Raw genomic sequence first — 21,066 nt, 5'->3', positions numbered from 1 at the left:
GCCTCTGAGTGAGTGAGTGTCTGAATGAGTGAGGGTCTGACTGAGGATCTGAGTGAGGTCTGAGTGAGTGAGGAGGTCTGAGTGAGGGTCTGAGTGTGAGGTCTTAGTGAGTGAGGAGTTCTGAGTGAGGGTCTCAGTGAGTGGGGGTCTGAGTTAGTGAGGGTCAGAGTGAAGGTCTCTGAGTGATGGAGGGCATGAGCGAGTGAGGGACTCTGAGTGAGTAAGGGTTTTGGGGAGTGAGGGCAAGAGTGAGTGTCTCTGAGTGAGGGTGTGCTTGAGTGAGGGTATGAGTGAGTGTCTGTGTCTGAGCGAGTGAGGGTCACTCTGTGTGCATCTGAATGAGTGAGGGTTTGACTGAGAGTATGATTGAGTGAGGATCTGAATGAGTGCGGGTCTCAGAGTGAGTGAGGGTCTGTGTCAGTGAGGGTCTGAGTGAAGGTATGAGTGAGTTAGGGTTGAGTGAGGTTTGAGTTAGTGAGGAGGTCTGAGTGTGTGAGTGGCTGAGTGAGTAAGGGTCTGAGTAAGAGGGTCTGAGTGGGGGTCTCAGTGAGTGGGTTCTGAGTAAGTGTGGGTCTTAGTGAAAGTCTCTGAGTGAGGGAGGGTGTGAGTGAATGAGGGTCTGAGTGTGTGAGGTTCTGGGGAAGTGAGAGTCTGAGTGAGGGTCTCAGGCTGAGCGAGCGTCTGAGAAATGGTCTGAGTGAGTGAGGGTCTGCGTGAGGTTTTTTGTCAGTGAGGCGGCCTGGTGAGTGAAGGGCTGACTGATTGAGGGTCTGAGTGAGGGGGTCTGAATGAGTGAGGCTTTGAGTGAGTGAGGGTCTCAGTGAGTGGGTTCTGAGTAAGTGAGGGTGTTAGTGAATGTCTCTGAGTGAGGGTGGGTGTGAGTTAGGGCGTCTGGTAGCGAGTAAGGTTCTGGGGAAGTGAGATTCGGAGTGAGGGTCTCCGGCTGAGTGAGTGAGGGTCTCTTGGTGTGAGTCTGAGTGAATGAGGTTCTGAGTGAGAGGTTCTGAGTGAGTGAGGGTCTGAGTGAGTGACGAGTTCTGAGTGAGTGAGGGGCTGAGTGTGTGAGGGTCTGTGAGTGGGAGTCTGAGTGAGTGAGGGTCTCTGAGTGAGGGTCTGAGTGAAGGTCTCTAAGTGAGTGAGGGTCTCAGTGAGTGAGGTCTCTGAGTGAGTGAGTGTCTGAGTCAGTCAGGGTCTGAATGTGTGAGAGCCTGTGAGTGAGTTAGGGTGAGTGAGTGTCTGAATGAGTGAGGGTCTGACTGAGGATCTGAGTGAGGTCTGAGTGAGTGAGGAGGTCTGAGTGAGGGTCTGAGTGTGTGAGGGTCTGTGAGTGGGCGTCTGAGTGAGTGAGGGTCTCTGAGTGAGTGAGGGTCTGAGTGAAGGTCTCTAAGTGAGTGAGGGTCTCAGTGAGTGAGGTCTCTGAGTGAGTGTCTGAGTCAGTCAGGGTCTGAATGTGTGAGAGCCTGTGAGTGAGTTAGGGTGAGTGAGTGTCTGAATGAGTGAGGGTCTGACTGAGGATCTGAGTGAGGTCTGAGTGAGTGAGGTCTGAGTGAGTGAAGTCTTAGTGAGTGAGGAGTTCTGAGTGAGTGAGGGACTCTGAGTTAGTGAGGATCTGGGGGAGTAAGGGTCTGAGTGAGTGAGGGTGTGAGTGAGTGAGGGTGTGAGTGAGTGAGGGTCTGAGTGAGTGTCTCTGGGTGAGGGTCTGAGTCAGTCAGGGTCTGAGTGAGTGAGGGTCTGACTGAGGATCTGAGTGAGGAGGTCTGAGTGAGTGAATTCTTAGTGAGTGAGGAGTTCTGAGTGAGTGAGGGTCTCAGTGAGTGAGGGACTCTGAGTTAGTGAGGATCTGGGGGAGTAAGGGTCTGAGTGAGTGAGGGTGTGAGTGAGTGACGGTCTGAGTGAGTGTCTCAGGGTGAGTGAGGGTCTGAGTCAGTCAGGGTCTGAGTGAGTGAGGGTCTGAGTGAGGATCTGAATGAGGGTCTGAGTGAGTGAGGGCCTCTGAGTGAGGGTCTGAGTGAACGAGGATGTCTGAGTGAGGTCTTAGTGAGTGAGGAGTTCTGAGTGAGTGAGGGTCTCAGAGAGTGGGGGGTCTGAGTTAGTGAGGGTCAGAGTGAAGGTCTCTTAATGACGGAAGGTGTGAGCGAGTGAGCGACTCTGAGTGAGAGTCTGGGGGAGTGAGGGTCTAAGTTAGTGAGGGTATAAATGAGTGACACCTTTTTTCTGATCCGCTGGGGGTGATGAAGCTACAACAAACTGATAGACGGTCAGGACCCTCTCTCCACCCACACCCTCTTCCGGCCCACTCCCTGCCCCTCCCTTTCTGCCCATTCCCGGCCCCGCCATCCTCAGGCCCAGTCCAGGCCCCGGACTCCTCCGGCCCATTCTGGGGCCACGCCCTCCTCTGGCACACTCCGGGCCCACTTCCGGCCCTGCACTAATCCGGCCAACTGCCAACCACGCCCTCCTGCGGCCCACTCCCTTCCCGCCATCACCCGGCACAGCCCTGCTCTGGCGCCGTCCACACCAGCACACTCCAGGCCCATCCCTCCCCCGCCACACTACAGGCCCTGCCCCAAACCCGTTCACCCCCGGCCCTCCCCAGGCCCCGCACGCAAACGGCCACGCCTTCTCCCGGCCCAGCCCTTTTCCGGCCCTCCCCGGAACCGGCCCTCCCGCGGCACAGCCATCTTCCGGCTGCGCCCTCACCCGGCCCCACGCTCCGTCGGCCTTCTCTCAGTATCAAGACACAAGAGTACACGTAGAGACTTGGAGAGGTTTCATTAGATTCATGGTTATAAATTCACCGATAACCGGAAATAAATCCTAACCTCTGAACTGAAAAGAAGGAAGGCACGTTTTTCGCATCCGGTTCCGGTTCAGGGAAGAAAGGCGCTTAAAAAGCAACGGGTGAGAGACTGAGAATTAATAATAATTATAGATATAAGTATAAATAAACTGCAACTAAATCGTTATGAGATTCTGATGTACTGTAACTGAAATACACTGACAATGTGTGTGAGAGGCTGATGTACTCTAACACTGACAGTGAGTGTGAGAGACTGATGTAAACTAACATTAACACACCGACAGTGAGTGTGAGAGACTGATGTACTGTAACTAACACTGACAATGAGTGTAAGAGACTGATGTACTCTAACATTAACACACTGACAGTGAGTGTGAGAGACTGATGTACTGTAACTAACACTGACAGTGAGTGTGAGAGACTGATGTACCATAACTGTAACACACTGACAGTGAGTGTGAGAGACTGATGTACTGTAACTGCAACACAATGACAGTAAGTGTGAGAGACTGATGTACCGTAAGTGTAACACACTGACAGTGAGTGTGAGAGACTGATGTACTGTAACTGTAACACACTGACAGTGAGTGTGAGAGACTGATGTACCGTAAGTGCAACACACTGACACTGAATGTGAGAGACTGATGTACTGTAACTGTAACACACTGACAGTGAGTGTGAGAAACTGATGTACTGTACCACACTGACAGTGAGTGTGAGAGACTGATGTACTGTAACTATACCACTGACAGTGAGTGTGAGAGACTGATGTACTCTAACATTAACACACTGACAGTGAGTGTGAGAGACTGATGTACTGTAACTGTAAGACACTGACAGTGAGTGTGAGAGACTGATGTACCGTAAGTGCAACACACTGACAGTGAATGTGAGAGACTGATGTACTGTAACTGTAACACTGACAGTGAGTGTAAGAGACTGATGTACTCTAACATTAACACACTGACAGTGAGTGAGACTGATGTACTGTAACTAACACACTGACAGTGAGTGTGAGAGACTGATGTACTGTAACTGTAACACACTGACAGTGAGTGTGAGAGACTGATGTACCGTAAGTGCAACACACTGACAGTGAGTGTGAGAGACTGATGTACTGTAACTGTAAGACACTGACAGTGAGTGTGAGAGACTGATGTACCGTAAGTGCAACACACTGACAGTGAATGTGAGAGACTGATGTACTGTAACTGTAACACTGACAGTGAGTGTAAGAGACTGATGTATTCTAACATTAACACACTGACAGTGAGTGTGAGAGACTGATGTATCGTAACTGTAACACACTGACAGTGAGTGTGAGAGACTGATGTATCGTAACTGTAACACACTGACAGTGAGTGTGAGAGACTGATGTACCGTAAGTGTAACACACTGACAGTGAGTGTGAGAGACTGATGTACCGTAACTGTAACACGCAGACAGTGAATGTGAGAGACTGATGTACTGTAACTAACACACTGACAGTGAGTGTGAGAGACTGATGTACTGTAACTGTAACACACTGACAGTTTGAGAGACTGATGTACTGTAACTGTAACACAGTGATAGTAAGTGTGAGAGACTGATGTACTGTGCCACACTGACAGTGAGTGTGAGAGCCTGATGTACTGTACCACACGGATAGTGAGTGTGAGAGACTGATGTACTGTAGCTGCAACACGATGACAGTAAGTGTGAGAGACTGATGTACCGTTACTGTAACACACTGACAGTGAATGTGAGAGACTGATGTACTGTAACTAACACACTGACAGTGTGAGAGACTGATGTACCGTTACTGTAACACACTGACAGTGAATGTGAGAGACTGATGTACTCTAACATTAACACACTGACAGTGAGTGTGAGAGACTTATGTACTGTACCACACTGATAGTGAGTGTGAGAGACTGATGTACTGTAACACTGACAGTGAGTGTGAGAGACTGATGTACTGTAACACTGACAGTGAGTGTGAGAGACTGATGTACTGTAACATTAGTGAGTGTGAGAGACTGATGTACTGTAACATTAACAAACTGACAGTGAGTGTGAGAGACTGATGTACTGAAACTGTAACACTGACATTGAGTGTGAGAGACTGATGTACTCTAACATTAACACACTGACAGTGTGTGTGAGAGACTGATGTATCGTAACTGTAACACACTGACAGTGAGTGTGAGAGACTGATGTACCGTAACTGTAACACACTGACAGTGAGTGTGAGAGACTATTGTACCGTAAGTGTAACACGCTGACAGTGAGTGTGAGAGACTGATGTACCGTAACTGTAACACACTGACAGCGAATGTGAGAGACTGATGTACTGTAACTAACACACTGACAGTGAGTGTGAGAGACTGATGTACTGTAACTGTAACACACTGACAGTGTGAGAGACTGATGTACTGTAACTGTAACACAGTGATAGTGAGTGTGAGAGACTGATGTACTGTAACTATAACACTGACAGTGAGTGTGAGAGACTGATATACTTTAACTTTAACACACTGACAGTGAGTGTGAGAGACTGATGTACTGTAACTGTAACACTGACAGTGAGTGTGAGAGACTGATGTACTATAACTGTAACACTGACAGTAAGTGTGAGAGACTGATGTACTGTAACTGTAACACTGAAAGTGTGTGTGAGAGGCTGATGTACTGTAACTGCCATACTGACAGTGATGTGAGAAACTGATGTACTGTAACTGTAACACAGACAGTGAGTGTGAGAGACTGATGTACTATAACTGTAACACTGACAGTAAGTGTGAGAGACTGATGTACTGTAACTGTAACACTGAAAGTGTGTGTGAGAGGCTGATGTACTGTAACTGCCATACTGACAGTGATATGAGAAACTGATGTACTGTAACTGTAACACAGACAGTGACTGCCAGAGACTGATGTACTGTAACTAACACAGACGGTGACTGTGAGGGACTGATGTACTGTAACTGTAACACACTGACAGTGACTGTGAGAGACTGATGTATTGTACCACACTGACAGTGAGTGTGAGAGACTGATGTACTGTACCACACTGATAGTGGGTGTGAGAGACTGATGTACTGTACCACACTGACAGTGAGTGTGAGAGACTGATGTACTGTACCACACTGACAGTGAGTGTGAGAAACTGATGTATTGTAACTGTAACACACTGACTGACTTTGCGAGCCTCACCCGGCCTCTGGCTCCCTCGGCCTTCTCCCGGCCCTCTCTCAGTATCAAGACACAAGTATACACGTAGAGACTTGGAGAAGTTTCATTAGATTTATGGTTATAAATTCACAGATAACCGGAAATATATCCTAATCTCTAAACTGAAAAGAAGGAAGGCCTGTTCTTTCGCGTCCGGTTCTGGTTCAGGGAAGAAAGGCGCTAAAAAGCAGCTGGTGAGGGACCGAGAATTAATAATAATTATAGATATAAATATAAATAAATTGCAACTGAATCAGTATGAGAGTCTGATGTATTGTAACTGTAATACACTGACAATGTGTGTGAGAGGCTGATGTACTGTAACACTGCCAGTGAGTGTGAGAGAATGATGTACTGTAACATTGATAGTGTGAGACTGATGTACTGTAACTGTATCACTCACAGTGAGTGTGAGAGACTGATGTACTGTAACATTGATAATGAGTGTGAGAGGCTGATGTAACTGTAATACTGACAGTGAGTGTGACAGACTGATGTACCGTAACTGTAACACACTGACAGTGTGTGTGAGAGACTGATGTATCGTAACTGTAACACACTGACAGTGAGTGTGAGAGACTGATGTACCGTAACTGTAACACACTGACAGTGAGTGTGAGAGACTGATGTACCGTAAGTGTAACACACTGACAGTGAGTGTGAGAGACTGATGTACCGTAACTGTAACACACTGACAGCGAATGTGAGAGACTGATGTACTGTAACTAACACACTGACAGTGAGTGTGAGACTGATGTACTGTAACTGTAACACACTGACAGTGTGAGAGAATGATGTACTGTACCACACTGACAGTGAGTGTGAGAGCCTGATGTACTGTACCACACTGATAGTGAGTGTGAGAGACTGATGTACTCTAACATTAACACACTGACAGTGAGTGTGAGAGACTGATGTACTCTAACACTAACACACTGACAGTGAGTGTGAGAAACTGATGTACTGTAGCTGCAACACGATGACAGTAAGTGTGAAAGACTGATGTACCGTTACTGTAACACACTGACAGTGAATGTGAGAGACTGATGTACTGTAACTAGCACACTGACAGTGTGAGAGACTGATGTACTGTAACTGTAACACTGACAGTGAGTGTAAGAGACTGATGTACCGTAACTGTAACACACTAAGTGAGTGTGAGAGACTGATGTACTGTAACACTGACAGTGAGTGTGAAAGACTGATGTACTGTAACACTGACAGTGAGTGTGAGAGACTGATGTACTGAAACTGAAACACTGACAGTGAGTGTGAGAGTGATGTACTGTAACTGTACCACTGACAGTGAGTGTGAGAGACTGGTGTACTCTAACATTAACACACTGACAGTGAGTGTGAGAGACTGATGTACCGTAACTGTAACACACTGAAAGTCAGTGTGAGAGACTGATGTACCGTAACTGTAACACACTGACAGTGAATGTGAGAGACTGATGTACCGTTACTGTAACACACTGACAGTGAGTGTGAGAGACTGATGTACTGTAACTAACACACTGACAGTGTGAGAGACTGATGTACTGTAACTGTAACACACTGACAGTGAGTGTGAGAGACTGATGTACTCTACCACACTGACAGTGAGTGTGAGAGACTTATGTACTGAAACTGTAACACTGACAGTGAGTGTGAGAGACTGATGTACTGTAACTGTAACACTGACAGTGTGTGTGAGAGACTGATGTACTGTAACTGTAACACACTGACAGTGAGTGTGAGAGACTGATGTACTGTAACTCTAACACACTGACAGTGAATGTGAGAGACTGATGTACTGTAACTGTACACTGACAGTGTGAGAGACTGATGTACTGTAACTGTAACACTGACAGTGTGAGAGACTGATGTACTGTAACACACTGACAGTGAGTGTGAGAAACTGATGTACTGTACTACACTGACTGTGAGTGTGAGAGACTGATGTACTCTAACATTAACACACTGACAGTGAGTGTGAGAGACTGATGTATTGTACCACACTAATAGTGAGTGTGAGAGACTGATGTACTCTAACATTAACACACTGACAGTGACTGTGAGAGACTGATGTACTGTAACTGTACCACTGACAGTGAGTGTGAGAGACTGATGTACTGTACCACACTGACTGTGAGTGTGAGAGACTGATGTACTCTAACATTAACACACTGACAGTGAGGGTGAGAGACTGATGTACTGTAACTGCAATCCTGACAGTGAGTGTGTGAGACTGATGTACTGTAACTGTAACACACGGACAGTGACAGCCAGAGACTTATGTACTGTAACTAACACACTGATGGTGACTGTGAGAGACTGATGTACTGTAACTGTATCACTGCCAGTGAGTGTGAGAGACTGATGTACTGTAACATTGATAGTGTGAGAGACTGATGTACTGTAACTGTATCACTGACAGTGAGTGTGAGAGACTGATGTACTGTAACATTAATACACTGACAGTGAGTGTGAGAGACTGATGTACCGTAACTAACACACTGACAATGAGTGTGAGAGACTGATGTACTATAACTATAACACTGACAGTGAGTGTGAGAGACTGATGTACTATAACTATAACAGTGACAGTGAGTGTGAGAGACTGATGTACTGTAACTATAACACTGACAGTGAGTGTGAGAGACTGATATACCGTTACTGTAACACACTGACAGTGCGTGTGAGAGACTGATGTGCTGAAACTGTAACACTGACAGTGAGTGTGAGAGACTGATGTACTGTAACTGTACCACTGACTGTGAGTGTGAGAGACTGATGTACTCTAACATTAATACACTGACAGTGAGTGTGAGAGACTGATGTACCGTAACTAACACACTGACAATGAGTGTGAGAGACTGATGTACTATAACTATAACACTGACAGTGAGTGTGAGAGACTGATGTACTGTAACTATAACAGTGACAGTGAGTGTGAGAGACTGATATACTGTAACTGTAACACTGACAGTGCTTTTGAGAGACTGATGTACTGTAAAGGTAACACTGACAGTGAGTGCGAGAGACTGATGTACTGTAACTGTTACACACTGACAGTGTGACAGACTGATGTACTATAACTATAGCACTGACAGTGGGTGTGAGAGACTGATGCACTGTAACTGTAACTGACTGAGTTTGCGAGCCTGATGTACTGTAACTAACACACTGACAGTACGTGTGAAAGACTGATGTACTGTAACATTAACACACTGACAGTGTGTGTGTGAGATTGATGTACTGAAACTGTACCACTGACAGTGAGTGTGAGAGACTGATGTAATGTAACTGTACCACTGACAGTGAGTGTGAGAGACTGATGTACCGTAAGTGCAACACACTGACAGTGACTGTGAGAGACTGATGTACTGTAACTGTAACACTGACAGTGAGTGTGAGAGACTGATGTACTGTAACTGTAACACTGACAGTGTGTGTGAGAGACTGATGTATCGTAACTAACACACTGACAGTGAGTGTGAGAGACTGATGTACCGTAACTGTAACACACTGACAGTGAGTGTGAGAGACTGATGTACCATAAGTGTAACACACTAACAGTGAGTGTGAGAGACTGATGTACCGTAAGTGTAACACACTAACAGTGAGTGTGAAAGACTGATGTACTGTAACTTTAACACACTGACCGTGTGAGAGACTGATGTACTGTAACACACTGACAGTGAGTGTAAGAGACTGATGTACTCTACCACACTGACAGTGAGTGTGAGAGACTTATGTACTGTAACAAACTGACAGTGAGTGTGAGAGACTGATGTACTGTAACATTAACACACTGACAGTGAGTGTGAGAGACTGATCTACTGAAACTGTAACACTGACAGTGATTGTGAAAGACTGATGTACTGTAACTGTACACTGACAGTGTGAGAGACTGATTTACTGTATCTGTAACACACTGACAGTGTGAGAGACTGATGTACCGTAACTGTAACACACTGATAGTGAGTGTGAGAAACTGATGTACTGTACCACACTGACTGTGAGTGTGAGAGACTGATGTACTCTAACATTAACACACTGACAGTGAGTGTGAGAGACTGATGTATTGTAACACTGACAGTGAGTGTGAGAGACTGATGTACTGTAACATTGATAATGTGTGAGAGACTGATGTACTGTAACATTAACACACTGACAGGTGTGTGTGTGAGACTGATGTACTGTAACTGTACCACTGACAGTGAGTGAGAGACTGATGTACCGTAAGTGCAACACACTGACAGTGAGTGTGAGAGACTGATGTACTGTAACTGTAACACTGACAGTGAGTGTGAGCAACTGATGTACTGTAACTGTCACACTGAGTGAGTGTGAGAGACTGATGTACTGTAACTGTAACACTGACAGTGAGTGTGAGAGACTGATGTACTCTAACATTAACACACTGACAGTGAGGGTGAGAGACTGATGTACTGTAACTGCAATCCTGACAGTGAGTGTGAGAGACTGATGTACTGTAACTGTAACACACGGACAGTGACAGCCAGAGACTTATGTACTGTAACTAACACACTGATGGTGACTGTGAGAGACTGATGTACTGTAACTGTATCACTGCCAGTGAGTGTGAGAGACTGATGTACTGTAACATTGATAGTGTGAGAGACTGATGTACTCTAACATTAATACACTGACAGTGAGTGTGAGAGACTGATGTACCGTAACTAACACACTGCCAGTGAGTGTGAGAGACTGATGAACTGTAACTGTATCACTGACAGTGAGTGTGAGAGACTGATGTACTGTAACATTAATACACTGACAGTGAGTGTGAGAGACTGATGTACCGTAACTAACACACTGACAATGAGTGTGAGAGACTGATGTACTATAACTATAACAGTGATAGTGAGTGTGAGAGACTGATGTACTGTAACTATAACACTGACAGTGAGTGTGAGAGACTGATATACTTTAACTTTAACACACTGACAGTGAGTGTGAGAGACTGATGTACCGTTACTGTAACACACTGACAGTGCGTGTGAGAGACTGATGTGCTGAAACTGTAACACTGACCGTGAGTGTGAGAGACTGATGTACTGTAACTCTAACACACTGACAGTGAATGTGAGAGACTGATGTACTGTAACTGTAACACACTGACAGTGTGAGAGACTGATGTATTGTAACTGTAACACTAGTGAGTGTGAGAGACTGATGTACTGTAACACACTGACTGAGTGTGAGAAACTGATGTACTGTACCACACTGACTGTGAGTGTGAGAGACTGATGTACTCTAACATTAACACACTGACAGTGAGTGTGAGAGACTGATGTATTGTACCACACTGACTGTGAGTGTGAGAGACTGATGTATTGTACCACACTGATAGTGAGTGTGAGAGACTGATGTACTCTAACATTAACACACTGACAGTGACTGTGAGAGACTGATGTACTGTAACTGTACCGCTGACAGTGAGTGTGAGAGACTGATGTACTGTACCACACTGACTGTGAGTGTGAGAGACTGATGTACTCTAACATTAACACACTGACAGTGAGTGTGAGAGACTGATGTATTGTACCACACTGATAGTGAGTGTGAGAGACTGATGTATTGTAGCACTGACAGTGAGTGTGAGAGACTGATGTACTGTAACATTGATAGTGAGTGTGAGAGACTGATGTACTGTAACATTGATAGTGAGTGTGAGAGACTGATGTACTGTAACATTAACACACTGACAGTGTGTGTGTGAGACTGATGTACTGAAACTGTAACACTGACAGTGAGTGTGAGAGACTGATGTAATGTAACTGTACCACTGACAGTGAGTGTGAGAGACTGATGTACCATAAGTGCAACACACTGACAGTGACTGTGAGAGACTGATGTACTGTAACTGTAACACTGACAGTGAGTGTGAGCGACTGATGCACTGTAACTGTCACACTGAGTGAGTGTGAGAGACTGATGTACTGTAACTGTAACACTGACAGTGTGTGTGAGAGACTGATGTATCGTAACTAACAGACTGACAGTGAGTGTTAGACTGATGTACCGTAACTGTAACACACTGACAGTGAGTGTGAGAGACTGATGTACCATAAGTGTAACACACTAACAGTGAGTGTGAGAGACTGATGTACCGTAAGTGTAACACACTAACAGTGAGTGTGAGAGACTGATGTACTGTAACTTTAACACACTGACCGTGTGAGAGACTGATGTACTGTAACACACTGACAGTGAGTGTAAGAGACTGATGTACTCTACCACACAGACAGTGAATGTGAGAGACTTATGTACTGTACCACACTGACAGTGAGTGTGAGAGACTGATGTACTGTAACATTAACACACTGACAGTGAGTGTGAGAGACTGATCTACTGAAACTGTAAAACTGACAGTGAGTGTGAGAGACGGATGTACTGTAACTGTACCACTGACAGTGAGTGAGAGACTGATGTACTGTAACTGTAACACACTGACAGTGATTGTGAGAGACTGATGTACTGTAACTGTACACTGACAGTGTGAGAGACTGATTTACTGTAACTGTAACACACTGACAGTGTGAGAGACTGATGTACCGTAACTGTAACACACTGATAGTGAGTGTGAGAAACTGATGTACTGTACCACACTGACTGTGAGTGTGAGAGACTGATGTACTCTAACATTAACACACTGACAGTGAGTGTGAGGGACTGATGTATTGTAACACTGACAGTGAGTGTGAGAGACTGATGTACTGTAACATTGATAATGAGTGTGAGAGACTGATGTACTGTAACATTAACACACTGACAGGTGTGTGTGTGAGACTGATGTACTGTAACTGTACCACTGACAGTGAGAGAGAGAGACTGATGTACTGTAAGTGCAACACACTGACAGTGAGTGTGAGAGACTGATGTACTGTAACTGTAACATTGACAGTGAGTGTGAGCGACTGATGTACTGTAACTGTCACACTGACAGTGAGTGTGAGAGACTGATGTACTCTAACATTAACACACTGACAGTGAGGGTGAGAGACTGATGTACTGTAACTGCAATCCTGACAGTGAGTGTGTGAGACTGATGTACTGTAACTGTAACACACGGACAGTGACAGCCAGAGACTTATGTACTGTAACTAACACACTGATGGTGACTGTGAGAGACTGATGTACTGTAACTGTATCACTGCCAGTGAGTGTGAGAGACTGATGTACTGTAACATTGATAGTGTGAGAGACTGATGTACTGTAACTGTATCACTGACAATGTGTGTGAGAGACTGATGTACTCTAACATTAATACACTGCCAGTGAGTGTGAGAGACTGATGTACTGTAACTGTATCACTGACAGTGAGTGTGAGAGACTGATGTACTGTAACATTAATACACTGACAGTGAGTGTGAGAGACTGATGTACTGTAACTATAACACTGACAGTGAGTGTGAGAGACTGATATACTGTAACTGTAACACTGACAGTGCTTGTGAGAGACTGATGTACTGTAAAGGTAACACTGACAGTGAGTGCGAGAGACTGATGTACTGTAACTGTTACACACTGACAGTGTGACAGACTGATGTACTATAACTATAGCACTGACAGTGGGTGTGAGAGACTGATGCACTGTAACTGTAACTGACTGAGTTTGCGAGCCTGATGTACTGTAACTAACACACTGACAGTACGTGTGAAAGACTGATGTACTGTAACATTAACACACTGACAGTGTGTGTGTGAGATTGATGTACTGAAACTGTAACACTGACAGCGAGTGTGAGAGACTGATGTAATGTAACTGTACCACTGACAGTGAGTGTGAGAGACTGATGTACCGTAAGTGCAACACACTGACAGTGACTGTGAGAGACTGATGTACTGTAACTGTAACACTGACAGTGAGTGTGAGAGACTGATGTACTGTAACTGTAACACTGACAGTGTGTGTGAGAGACTGATGTATCGTAACTAACACACTGACAGTGAGTGTGAGAGACTGATGTACCGTAACTGTAACACACTGACAGTGAGTGTGAGAGACTGATGTACCATAAGTGTAACACACTAACAGTGAGTGTGAGAGACTGATGTACCGTAAGTGTAACACACTAACAGTGAGTGTGAAAGACTGATGTACTGTAACTTTAACACACTGACCGTGTGAGAGACTGATGTACTGTAACACACTGACAGTGAGTGTAAGAGACTGATGTACTCTACCACACTGACAGTGAATGTGAGAGACTTATGTACTGTAACAAACTGACAGTGAGTGTGAGAGACTGATGTACTGTAACATTAACACACTGACAGTGAGTGTGAGAGACTGATCTACTGAAACTGTAACACTGACAGTGAGTGTGAGAGACGGATGTACTGTAACTGTAACACACTGACAGTGATTGTGAGAGACTGATGTACTGTAACTGTACACTGACAGTGTGAGAGACTGATTTACTGTATCTGTAACACACTGACAGTGTGAGAGACTGATGTACCGTAACTGTAACACACTGATAGTGAGTGTGAGAAACTGATGTACTGTACCACACTGACTGTGAGTGTGAGAGACTGATGTACTCTAACATTAACACACTGACAGTGAGTGTGAGAGACTGATGTATTGTAACACTGACAGTGAGTGTGAGAGACTGATGTACTGTAACATTGATAATGTGTGAGAGACTGATGTACTGTAACATTAACACACTGACAGGTGTGTGTGTGAGACTGATGTACTGTAACTGTACCACTGACAGTGAGTGAGAGACTGATGTACCGTAAGTGCAACACACTGACAGTGAGTGTGAGAGACTGATGTACTGTAACTGTAACACTGACAGTGAGTGTGAGCAACTGATGTACTGTAACTGTCACACTGAGTGAGTGTGAGAGACTGATGTACTGTAACTGTAACACTGACAGTGAGTGTGAGAGACTGATGTACTCTAACATTAACACACTGACAGTGAGGGTGAGAGACTGATGTACCGTAACTGCAATCCTGACAGTGAGTGTGAGAGACTGATGTACTGTAACTGTAACACACGGACAGTGACAGCCAGAGACTTATGTACTGTAACTAACACACTGATGGTGACTGTGAGAGACTGATGTACTGTAACTGTATCACTGCCAGTGAGTGTGAGAGACTGATGTACTGTAACATTGATAGTGTGAGAGACTGATGTACTCTAACATTAATACACTGACAGTGAGTGTGAGAGACTGATGTACCGTAACTAACACACTGCCAGTGAGTGTGAGAGACTGATGAACTGTAACTGTATCACTGACAGTGAGTGTGAGAGACTGATGTACTGTAACATTAATACACTGACAGTGAGTGTGAGAGACTGATGTACCGTAACTAACACACTGACAATGAGTGTGAGAGACTGATGTACTATAACTATAACAGTGATAGTGAGTGTGAGAGACTGATGTACTGTAACTATAACACTGACAGTGAGTGTGAGAGACTGATATACTTTAACTTTAACACACTGACAGTGAGTGTGAGAGACTGATGTACCGTTACTGTAACACACTGACAGTGCGTGTGAGAGACTGATGTGCTGAAACTGTAACACTGACAGTGAGTGTGAGAGACTGATGTACTGTAACTCTAACACACTGACAGTGAATGTGAGAGACTGATGTACTGTAACTGTAACACACTGACAGTGTGAGAGACTGATGTATTGTAACTGTAACACTAGTGAGTGTGAGAGACTGATGTACTGTAACACACTGACTGAGTGTGAGAAACTGATGTACTGTACCACACTGACTGTGAGTGTGAGAGACTGATGTACTCTAACATTAACACACTGACAGTGAGTGTGAGAGACTGATGTATTGTACCACACTGACTGTGAGTGTGAGAGACTGATGTATTGTACCACACTGATAGTGAGTGTGAGAGACTGATGTACTCTAACATTAACACACTGACAGTGACTGTGAGAGACTGATGTACTGTAACTGTACCACTGACAGTGAGTGTGATAGACTGATGTACTGTACCACACTGACTGTGAGTGTGAGAGACTGATGTACTCTAACATTAACACACTGACAGTGAGTGTGAGAGACTGATGTATTGTACCACACTGATAGTGAGTGTGAGAGACTGATGTATTGTAGCACTGACAGTGAGTGTGAGAGACTGATGTACTGTAACATTGATAGTGAGTGTGAGAGACTGATGTACTGTAACATTGATAGTGAGTGTGAGAGACTGATGTACTGTAACATTAACACACTGACAGTGTGTGTGTGAGACTGATGTACTGAAACTGTAACACTGACAGTGAGTGTGAGAGACTGATGTAATGTAACTGTACCACTGACAGTGAGTGTGAGAGACTGATGTACCGTAAGTGCAACACACTGACAGTGACAGTGAGAGACTGATGTACTGTAACTGTAACACTGACAGTGAGTGTGAGCGACTGATGCACTGTAACTGTCACACTGAGTGAGTGTGAGAGACTGATGTACTGTAACTGTAACACTGACAGTGTGTGTGAGAGACTGATGTATCGTAACTAACAGACTGACAGTGAGTGTTAGACTGATGTACCGTAACTGTAACACACTGACAGTGAGTGTGAGAGACTGATGTACCATAAGTGTAACACACTAACAGTGAGTGTGAGAGACTGATGTACCGTAAGTGTAACACACTAACAGTGAGTGTGAGAGACTGATGTACTGTAACTTTAACACACTGACCGTGTGAGAGACTGATGTACTGTAACACACTGACAGTGAGTGTAAGAGACTGATGTACTCTACCACACAGACAGTGAATGTGAGAGACTTATGTACTGTACCACACTGACAGTGAGTGTGAGAGACTGATGTACTCTAACATTAACACACTGACAGTGAGTGTGAGAGACTGATGTATTGTACCACACTGACTGTGAGTGTGAGAGACTGATGTATTGTACCACACTGATAGTGAGTGTGAGAGACTGATGTACTCTAACATTAACACACTGACAGTGACTGTGAGAGACTGATGTACTGTAACTGTACCACTGACAGTGAGTGTGATAGACTGATGTACTGTACCACACTGACTGTGAGTGTGAGAGACTGATGTACTCTAACATTAACACACTGACAGTGAGTGTGAGAGACTGATGTATTGTACCACACTGATAGTGAGTGTGAGAGACTGATGTATTGTAGCACTGACAGTGAGTGTGAGAGACTGATGTACTGTAACATTGATAGTGAGTGTGAGAGACTGATGTACTGTAACATTGATAGTGAGTGTGAGAGACTGATGTACTGTAACATTAACACACTGACAGTGTGTGTGTGAGACTGATGTACTGAAACTGTAACACTGACAGTGAGTGTGAGAGACTGATGTAATGTAACTGTACCACTGACAGTGAGTGTGAGAGACTGATGTACCGTAAGTGCAACACACTGACAGTGACTGTGAGAGACTGATGTACTGTAACTGTAACACTGACAGTGAGTGTGAGCGACTGATGCACTGTAACTGTCACACTGAGTGAGTGTGAGAGACTGATGTACTGTAACTGTAACACTGACAGTGTGTGTGAGAGACTGATGTATCGTAACTAACAGACTGACAGTGAGTGTTAGACTGATGTACCGTAACTGTAACACACTGACAGTGAGTGTGAGAGACTGATGTACCATAAGTGTAACACACTAACAGTGAGTGTGAGAGACTGATGTACCGTAAGTGTAACACACTAACAGTGAGTGTGAGAGACTGATGTACTGTAACTTTAACACACTGACCGTGTGAGAGACTGATGTACTGTAACACACTGACAGTGAGTGTAAGAGACTGATGTACTCTACCACACAGACAGTGAATGTGAGAGACTTATGTACTGTACCACACTGACAGTGAGTGTGAGAGACTGATGTACTGTAACATTAACACACTGACAGTGAGTGTGAGAGACTGATCTACTGAAACTGTAAAACTGACAGTGAGTGTGAGAGACGGATGTACTGTAACTGTACCACTGACAGTGAGTGAGAGACTGATGTACTGTAACTGTAACACACTGACAGTGATTGTGAGAGACTGATGTACTGTAACTGTACACTGACAGTGTGAGAGACTGATTTACTGTAACTGTAACACACTGACAGTGTGAGAGACTGATGTACCGTAACTGTAACACACTGATAGTGAGTGTGAGAAACTGATGTACTGTACCACACTGACTGTGAGTGTGAGAGACTGATGTACTCTAACATTAACACACTGACAGTGAGTGTGAGGGACTGATGTATTGTAACACTGACAGTGAGTGTGAGAGACTGATGTACTGTAACATTGATAATGAGTGTGAGAGACTGATGTACTGTAACATTAACACACTGACAGGTGTGTGTGTGAGACTGATGTACTATAACTGTACCACTGACAGTGAGAGAGAGAGACTGATGTACCGTAAGTGCAACACACTGACAGTGACTGTGAGAGACTGATGTACTGTAACTGTAACACTGACAGTGAGTGTGAGCGACTGATGTACTGTAACTGTCACACTGACAGTGAGTGTGAGAGACTGATGTACTCTAACATTAACACACTGACAGTGAGGGTGAGAGACTGATGTACTGTAACTGCAATCCTGACAGTGAGTGTGTGAGACTGATGTACTGTAACTGTAACACACGGACAGTGACAGCCAGAGACTTATGTACTGTAACTAACACACTGATGGTGACTGTGAGAGACTGATGTACTGTAACTGTATCACTGCCAGTGAGTGTGAGAGACTGATGTACTGTAACATTGATAGTGTGAGAGACTGATGTACTGTAACTGTATCACTGACAATGTGTGTGAGAGACTGATGTACTCTAACATTAATACACTGCCAGTGAGTGTGAGAGACTGATGTACCGTAACTAACACACTGCCAGTGAGTGTGAGACACTGATGTACTGTAACTGTATCACTGACAGTGAGTGTGAGAGACTGATGTACTGTAACATTAATACACTGACAGTGAGTGTGAGAGACTGATGTACTATAACTATAACACTGACAGTGAGTGTGAGAGACTGATGTACTATAACTATAACAGTGACAGTGAGTGTGAGAGACTGATGTACTGTAACTATAACACTGACAGTGAGTGTGAGAGACTGATATACTTTAACTTTAACACACTGACAGTGAGTGTGAGAGACTGATGTACCGTTACTGTAACACACTGACAGAGCGTGTGAGAGACTGATGTGCTGAAACTGTAACACTGACAGTGAGTGTGAGAGACTGATGTACCATAAGTGTAACACACTAACAGTGAGTGTGAGAGACTGATGTACCGTAAGTGTAACACACTAACAGTGAGTGTGAGAGACTGATGTACTGTAACTTTAACACACTGACCGTGTGAGAGACTGATGTACTGTAACACACTGACAGTGAGTGTAAGAGACTGATGTACTCTACCACACAGACAGTGAATGTGAGAGACTTATGTACTGTACCACACTGACAGTGAGTGTGAGAGACTGATGTACTGTAACATTAACACACTGACAGTGAGTGTGAGAGACTGATCTACTGAAACTGTAAAACTGACAGTGAGTGTGAGAGACGGATGTACTGTAACTGTACCACTGACAGTGAGTGAGAGACTGATGTACTGTAACTGTAACACACTGACAGTGATTGTGAGAGACTGATGTACTGTAACTGTACACTGACAGTGTGAGAGACTGATTCACTGTAACTGTAACACACTGACAGTGTGAGAGACTGATGTACCGTAACTGTAACACACTGATAGTGAGTGTGAGAAACTGATGTACTGTACCACACTGACTGTGAGTGTGAGAGACTGATGTACTCTAACATTAACACACTGACAGTGAGTGTGAGAGACTGATGTACTGTAACATTGATAATGAGTGTGAGAGACTGATGTACTGTAACATTAACACACTGACAGGTGTGTGTGTGAGACTGATGTACTGTAACTGTACCACTGACAGTGAGAGAGAGAGACTGATGTACCGTAAGTGCAACACACTGACAGTGACTGTGAGAGACTGATGTACTGTAACTGTAACACTGACAGGGAGTGTGAGCGACTGATGTACTGTAACTGTCACACTGACAGTGAGTGTGAGAGACTGATGTACTCTAACATTAACACACTGACAGTGAGGGTGAGAGACTGATGTACTGTAACTGCAATCCTGACAGTGAGTGTGTGAGACTGATGTACTGTAACTGTAACACACGGACAGTGACAGCCAGAGACTTATGTACTGTAACTAACACACTGATGGTGACTGTGAGAGACTGATGTACTGTAACTGTATCACTGCCAGTGAGTGTGAGAGACTGATGTACTGTAACATTGATAGTGTGAGAGACTGATGTACTGTAACTGTATCACTGACAATGTGTGTGAGAGACTGATGTACTCTAACATTAATACACTGCCAGTGAGTGTGAGAGACTGATGTACCGTAACTAACACACTGCCAGTGAGTGTGAGACACTGATGTACTGTAACTGTATCACTGACAGTGAGTGTGAGAGACTGATGTACTGTAACATTAATGCACTGACAGTGAGTGTGAGAGACTGATGTACTATAACTATAACACTGACAGTGAGTGTGAGAGACTGATGTACTATAACTATAACAGTGACAGTGAGTGTGAGAGACTGATATACTTTAACTTTAACACACTGACAGTGAGTGTGAGAGACTGATGTACCGTTACTGTAACACACTGACAGAGCGTGTGAGAGACTGATGTGCTGAAACTGTAACACTGACAGTGAGTGTGAGAGACTGATGTACCATAAGTGTAACACACTAACAGTGAGTGTGAGAGACTGATGTACCGTAAGTGTAACACACTAACAGTGAGTGTGAGAGACTGATGTACTGTAACTTTAACACACTGACCGTGTGAGAGACTGATGTACTGTAACACACTGACAGTGAGTGTAAGAGACTGATGTACTCTACCACACAGACAGTGAATGTGAGAGACTTATGTACTGTACCACACTGACAGTGAGTGTG

The 21,066-nt window shown here is 44.4% G+C and overlaps 1 protein-coding gene across 2 annotated transcripts in view; it reads left to right on the top strand.

Moving 5' to 3' along the window:
- The first annotated feature begins 2,504 nt into the window (after window positions 1-2,504).
- Window positions 2,505-21,066, top strand: part of ssbp1 (single-stranded DNA binding protein 1) — a 105,192-nt gene continuing 86,630 nt past the window's right edge. Inside the window, exon 1 of one of the 2 annotated variants that reach the window (XM_041194579.1) lies at window positions 2,505-2,901. The gene's annotated coding sequence lies outside the window, so the exon portion shown is untranslated. Of the gene's footprint in view, window positions 2,902-6,108; window positions 6,208-21,066 lie in introns of those variants that run through there. The other variant, XM_041194580.1, reaches the window with a different exon arrangement.

Source organism: Carcharodon carcharias, chromosome 8 (assembly GCF_017639515.1).
Source record: "Carcharodon carcharias isolate sCarCar2 chromosome 8, sCarCar2.pri, whole genome shotgun sequence".
NCBI lineage: Eukaryota > Metazoa > Chordata > Chondrichthyes > Lamniformes > Lamnidae > Carcharodon > Carcharodon carcharias.
This window is presented reverse-complemented; position numbering and strand designations above follow the sequence as displayed.